The 6000-nt window shown below is 38.2% G+C and overlaps 1 long non-coding RNA gene across 1 annotated transcript; it reads left to right on the top strand.

Moving 5' to 3' along the window:
• The first annotated feature begins 1966 nt into the window (after positions 1 to 1966).
• On the top strand, positions 1967 to 5307 carry LOC311489056. The gene is made up of 3 exons (XR_014699097.1): positions 1967 to 2433; positions 2529 to 2720; positions 4451 to 5307. It is a non-coding gene; the product is annotated as an uncharacterized lncRNA (long non-coding RNA).
• Positions 5308 to 6000: the final 693 nt, after the last annotated feature.

Genomic DNA, 6000 nt, shown 5'->3' on the forward strand with positions numbered 1-6000 from the left:
GATCATATTTTATGCCAGAAATAAGGTCCAGGTTGTGAAAAATGGTAGTTCCCCCTTAAAATCAGCCTGAAAGCGCAGCAGTCAAACTCATCAAATTTGCTATAAAATGCTTAACTTTAGTAGATACTGTGTCAAAAACATTAATTATTTTTTTTGAATAATTTCTAATAATTGTAATTTAAACAGATTAAAAAGCTGCATATTTTGCAGTAAGAAATATAGTGCAATAAAATCTTTCTTTTCTGTGCAGTAAATACTGTGATGTTTTTTTTTACCGTAAGTTTTACTTATATTTTATTGTAAGTATTGTCTTGTCTGAATTATCTCATTGTATAAAGGTCTTAGTCTTCCTTCTTTTTATATATAATTCTTTTTTTTAATTTTTATACTGTGGTTTATTGGAGGGGTGGCACAGTGGTGAGGTGGTTAGCACTGATGCCTCACAGTGAGAAGGTCCCGGGTTCGAATCCATGGGCCGACAGGGGCCTTTCTGTGTGGAGTTTGCATCTCCCTGTGTCTGCGTGGGTTCTCTCCGGGTACTCTGGCTTCCTCCCACCATCCAAAGACATGCTCATTAGGTTAATTGGTGATCCTAAATTGGCCATAGGTGTGCGTGTGATAGGTGTGCGTGTGTGTGTGAATGGTTGTCTGTCTCTCTGTGTTCGTCCTGCGATAGACTGGCGACCTGTCCAGCTGCTGGATAAGCTCCAGCAGACAGCCGCGACCCTTAATAGGAATAAGCGGGTACAGAAGATGAATGAATGAATGGTTTATTGGAGTAGCTGTGATGAAGCCAATTACTAAAATATTAATAAAGTGTTTCGATTCTGATTCTGTATAAATCCGAGACCATTTACAGAAATCTGCTCAAAAGTCAGATAATTGAAAAACAGTCAGAAAGTTGTGATCGGGACTCAATCAAGGAATGCAGAGTACATCCAGCAGATGGCAATCAAACACTGACATGAAGCTCAAAGACAAACTATAACATCATCATCATTCAGTTATCTATCTATATATATCTATATATAGATAGATAGATAGATAGATATAGATATATCTATATATACTGTATGTATATAGTTAAGAAAACTAGATGACAAATCGTTACAGAATTACACTTCTGTTAGTGCTGCTTGTCCTCTGGCCTGGCTGTGTTTGGTATTTCATAACACTGACCTCTGAGCGCAGCAGTCCGGGAAATCATTTTGAAATCTGGACTCTAAACAAATGACTCACTGTGATAGGAACTGTTCCAAAACAGCTGGCACTGTTACAAAAAATACACAAATATGAAACGGAAGGCACTAAATCTATCAAATGTGATAGAACTGCAGTCTGCAGTTACGTCCTTCTTCTCCACTTCATATGGATTTGTAGAATATGCCGCAACCTTGCAACTTTTAAATCCCTGAAAGTGTGACTGTAAAAAACAAAAATCGCTTTGTCCACGTACAGTTCAAATTACTGAAACTAATAAGAAATTGAGAGAAAGTGTTACCAAGAACTTCAAAATGTTCCTATTAAAAGCGGCTTTGATATCAGTTGTGAAGCCTTTATTACCAGCAAAGTGATTGTTTATGTTAATTCACACTGCAGGACTGAAATATGTCCGATAAACCAGAACATTTGTGAAGAATCAATCATTGGAGAGTGCAACGACGTGTGCAGAAAGTAAAGTATACACGTAAAACTTTAATGAAGAAACATGGAAATGAACGTGTGTTAAATTCAACCCCTTACACATTTGTGATTCAGTTCATCTGCAGCAGGTAAATTCTGCAGCGTACAAGAGTTTTAAATCTGTGGTCTGTGGTGACATTCCCACAGCAGCGCATCTGTGGAAAAGCGTTTTACTTCGAACAGACTGACTGTTAGCCAAAGCTGAGAAGGGGACACAGTAGTAAAAGCAGCCGGGAGCATGTAGTGTGTGATGGAGTAATGAAAGTTACAAATGTAACCATGAAATCACCGTCTCTGGTGGTCAGGTAGACTGAAATTTAAAAAAAATAAAAATAATAATTATTAAAGGAATTATCACGGTCTGAAAAAAGAGAGCAATTGACAGTGTTTTTTGTTTTTTCCTTCTTGGATAAATTTATTTTATTTTTATTAAGATTTAGAACAGTATTTTTACAAGGGGACCCACACGTACTTTATTTTGATGCACTGTGTAAAGTTTTTCTAGATCCACCCCTGCATGTCTTTGCATGCTGGCCGAGCAAACATGTGATCTCAGAGTCACAGTTACAAACGGTGTTTACTCCACCTCTCTTAACTTTTAGGGAATTTGCCCTCAACAAATATTAACAGGCTGTGATCTGAGAGGCATTCTTCTCGCTGCTTTGTCGTGGATTATTTGAATTTCTGACAACATGTCTGTCAGATATCTTGGATTTGTGCTTCTGCTTTGGTTTCCAGGATTGCAGCACGGTAAGAGCATTCAATTCTGTAACCACAAACGTTTACATTTGTCTTAACAAAAATTAACAATCAGCATGGTGCTGTCCTTTTTGTCACTGCTTCAGCACAAAGTGCAATGGAGCCTTGTCGTGCTCCCAGCCTGAATGGTGGATATTTTGTCCCTGATCAAGAAACGTATCCTCATGAATCAAAGCTCAGGTATGCCTGTGATGAAGGACTTAAACCAGCCGTGGAGGGTTGGTGGGCAACAAGCACATGTAAAAATGCCAAATGGTCTCATGATCCACAATGTATAGGTAAGTTGTATCTCTTCTGGTTTGTTTGAATTGAACTTTTAATCTGTTTTTTTTCTGCAGTATACTAATGTCATCCATCTCTTTCTGTGTAATACTAGAATAATAACAGCTTAATTATATTCTTATGAGAAAGTAACTGTCAGATGTTTAATAGCACCCAAATACTTCCAGGAAACATGGAACAATTTGTAAAATATTTCACTTTAAAGGAAATGTATATCACATTGTTCACTCCGAAACTTGAACTCTTAACAAATAATAACCAGTGGTTAGTAATACACTGTAGTGTAGTGTGCTGTGTCGTGTCATGATGCTAGTAATAGTAGTACGTTAGTACTAGAGTAATGTCATGGTTATAGCAGTGTTGTTTTCGTCAACGATGACGATGACGAAATTATTTCGTTGACGCCCCTTTTTTTCATGACGATAACGAGACAGTGACGAGCTAAACATGGCTCTTTGATGACGAAAACATGACTAGACGTTTGTAAGCTTTCGTTGACGAGACGAGACCGGACGAAAATGTTAGTGGGTGTTTTCGTCAACGATGACGACATTATTTCGTTGACGCCCCTTTTTTTCATGACAGTATGTTGGTGGTCTGTCAGACGTTCAAAATGCATGACATTTCTGAATATTGTCTGTCAAAAGCTAAAAAGTATCAGCAATGGTGCTGCATCCTATCCTTGTTTGGTCACGCCCACCACATGGCATCACGCCAGCATCTGTGCACATTCTGCACAACACGCCTGCCGTCACAGTCACACTAAATGATGGACCTTAGTGGCAGCGGCAAGGGCCGTGGTGGTCAGAAACGACGAGATGATCTATGGCAGGGGTGCTCATTACGTCGATCGCGATCGACCGGTAGATCGCGAAGGTAGTGCGGGTAGATCGCGTGCCACTGAAAACTTTTTTTAGATGTTAGTCTAAAACATTTATCTGTTGCAACTCCAAAACAAACAGCAAGGCAAACGTTCATCTTTATTTATTTTTACTTTATATTTGCAACATGCCCTCTCAGTTCAGCGGCACACATCCACGCACACATCCACGCACAACAACTCAAGACCACCGTCTTTCTTAAAAAGACAGCGCTATTTTTGTAAAGGTGCAGTGCACCAGTTTTTCTTGATAAAAATAAAAACAAAGATGGATAGAGCTTTTAACGCTGTAGCACCAATTAACATGACTATATATACACTGTTACCATTTTATCTGTGTGTAGCTATTGCATAATCCTTATAGTAGATCAGAAAGTATTTGCTGTTGGGTAGAAAACTTGTCTGTCTAAAACCATTCCTTTGTTATTGTAATTATTGGTGAAAATACTTTCTTTTTTTTTCTTTTAACTAAAATTGACTAAAACTAGACTAAAACCGTTTTGAGTTTTCGTCAACTAAAACTAGACTAAAACCATCACATATGGAAATGACAAAATGTGACTAAAACTAATAAGCATTTTTGTCCAAAAGACTAAGACTAAATCTAAAATGGCTGCCAAAAACAACAGTGGTTACTAGTGCCAGGAATGCTGACTTGTTTGATGGAGGCCTGATATCAGTTTCTTTTTTATGTGATCTGAGATATTGATACAAATAACTAACAGACAGGTTAAAGACTGTCACCTGGCAACATCTGCACTTTTACTTGTCATTAAATCAAAAAGGGGTGTCATTAAAAGTACGATAATGTTCCCAGTCTGTGGTGTTCTCTCTTCTCTTCCTCAGATGAAACATCCTGCCTTCCACCAACTATTGCCAATGCACATTTTGACGTACCCCCAAAAGGCTGGTATGAGGAGGGAAGTAAAATAAGGATAAAATGTGACAAAGGATACGAGCACAGAGACAGACATGCCACAGCTGTATGTGAGAATGGATTATGGTCCTCTCTACCGGTCTGTCAGAGTAAGTCTGGTGGAAGTGTTGTCCCAGTTAGAGCAACTGTTCTTGTTCCTCTTCATGATTTATTTTCTTATTTACAGGAAGTATGGAGTCATGCAGTGAGCCTCCTAAAATACCTCATGCAGTCATCATTAATATGAGACACCAGGAGGTGTTTGCTACAAATTCAGAACTGTTGTATGAATGTGAAGATGGATTTGCAACAGAAGGGACAGAAGAGAAGAAAATCTATTGCTTGTATGGAAACTGGACTGAAGGCAGACCATGCAGTAAGTGGACAATAGACAAATTTACTTTTTATGAATTGGCCATAAGCTCGTAAGTATGTTTATGTTAACAATGGATGACACTTGATATATATTTACAGATGAAACCAGATGTGTTAAAAGACACATAAACATTTTTTCCTCACTGTCTGAAGTTAAATCAGACTAAACCTCTCCTGTTTTAGGTCAGTTAGGATTACTAACTAAAATTATTTCTATTTGCTAAATGCCACAATAATGAGAGAGAGAATTTCTTAGAGAAGTTTTTATTACTTTCTTCAAAGTCAGAAGTTTACATACACAAAGATTACTATGTCTTTAAACAATGAAGTAAAGCCCTGTCATGGCTTCGGAAGCTTATGATACGTTAACAGACAACATCTGAGTTAATTGGAGGCACACCTGTGGATGTATTTTAAGGCTACACCTCAAACACACTGCTTCCTTGTTTGACATCATGGGAAAATCAAAAGAAATCAGCCAAGATATCAGGAAGAGAATTGTGGAGCTCCACAAGACTGGTTCATCCTTGGGTACAATTTACAGATGTTTGAAGGTGCCACGTTCATCTGTTCAAACAATTATACGCAAGTATAGACACCATGGGAATGTCCAGCCTTCACATGTCCTGTGATCTGATGAAACTAAAGTGGAACTGTTTGGCCATAATGACCATTGTTACATTTGGAGGAAAAAGGGGGTAGCTTGTAAGCATACTACCAAAGTAGTTACAAAGTGGCTTAAGGACAACAAAATCAATGTTTTGGCCATCACAAAGCCCCGATCTCAATCCCATAGAAAATTTGTGGGCAGATCTGAAAAGGCATGTGCGAGTGAGGCGGCCTACAACCCTGACTCAGTTACACAAGTTCTGTCAGGAGGAATGGACCAGAATTCCAGCAGACTATTGCGAGAAGCTTGTGGAAGGATACCCAAAGCGTTTGACCCAAGTCATACAGTTTAAAGGCAATGCTACCAAATACTAAGGAAATGTATGTAAACTTCTGACTTTGAAGAAAGTAATAAAACATTCTCTAAGAAATTCTCTCTCTCATTATTGTGGCATTTAGCAAATAGAAATAATTTTGGTAATCCTAACTGACCTAA

Source organism: Chelon labrosus (assembly GCF_963514085.1).
Source record: "Chelon labrosus genome assembly, chromosome: 6".
NCBI classification, from domain to species: Eukaryota; Metazoa; Chordata; class Actinopteri; order Mugiliformes; family Mugilidae; genus Chelon; species Chelon labrosus.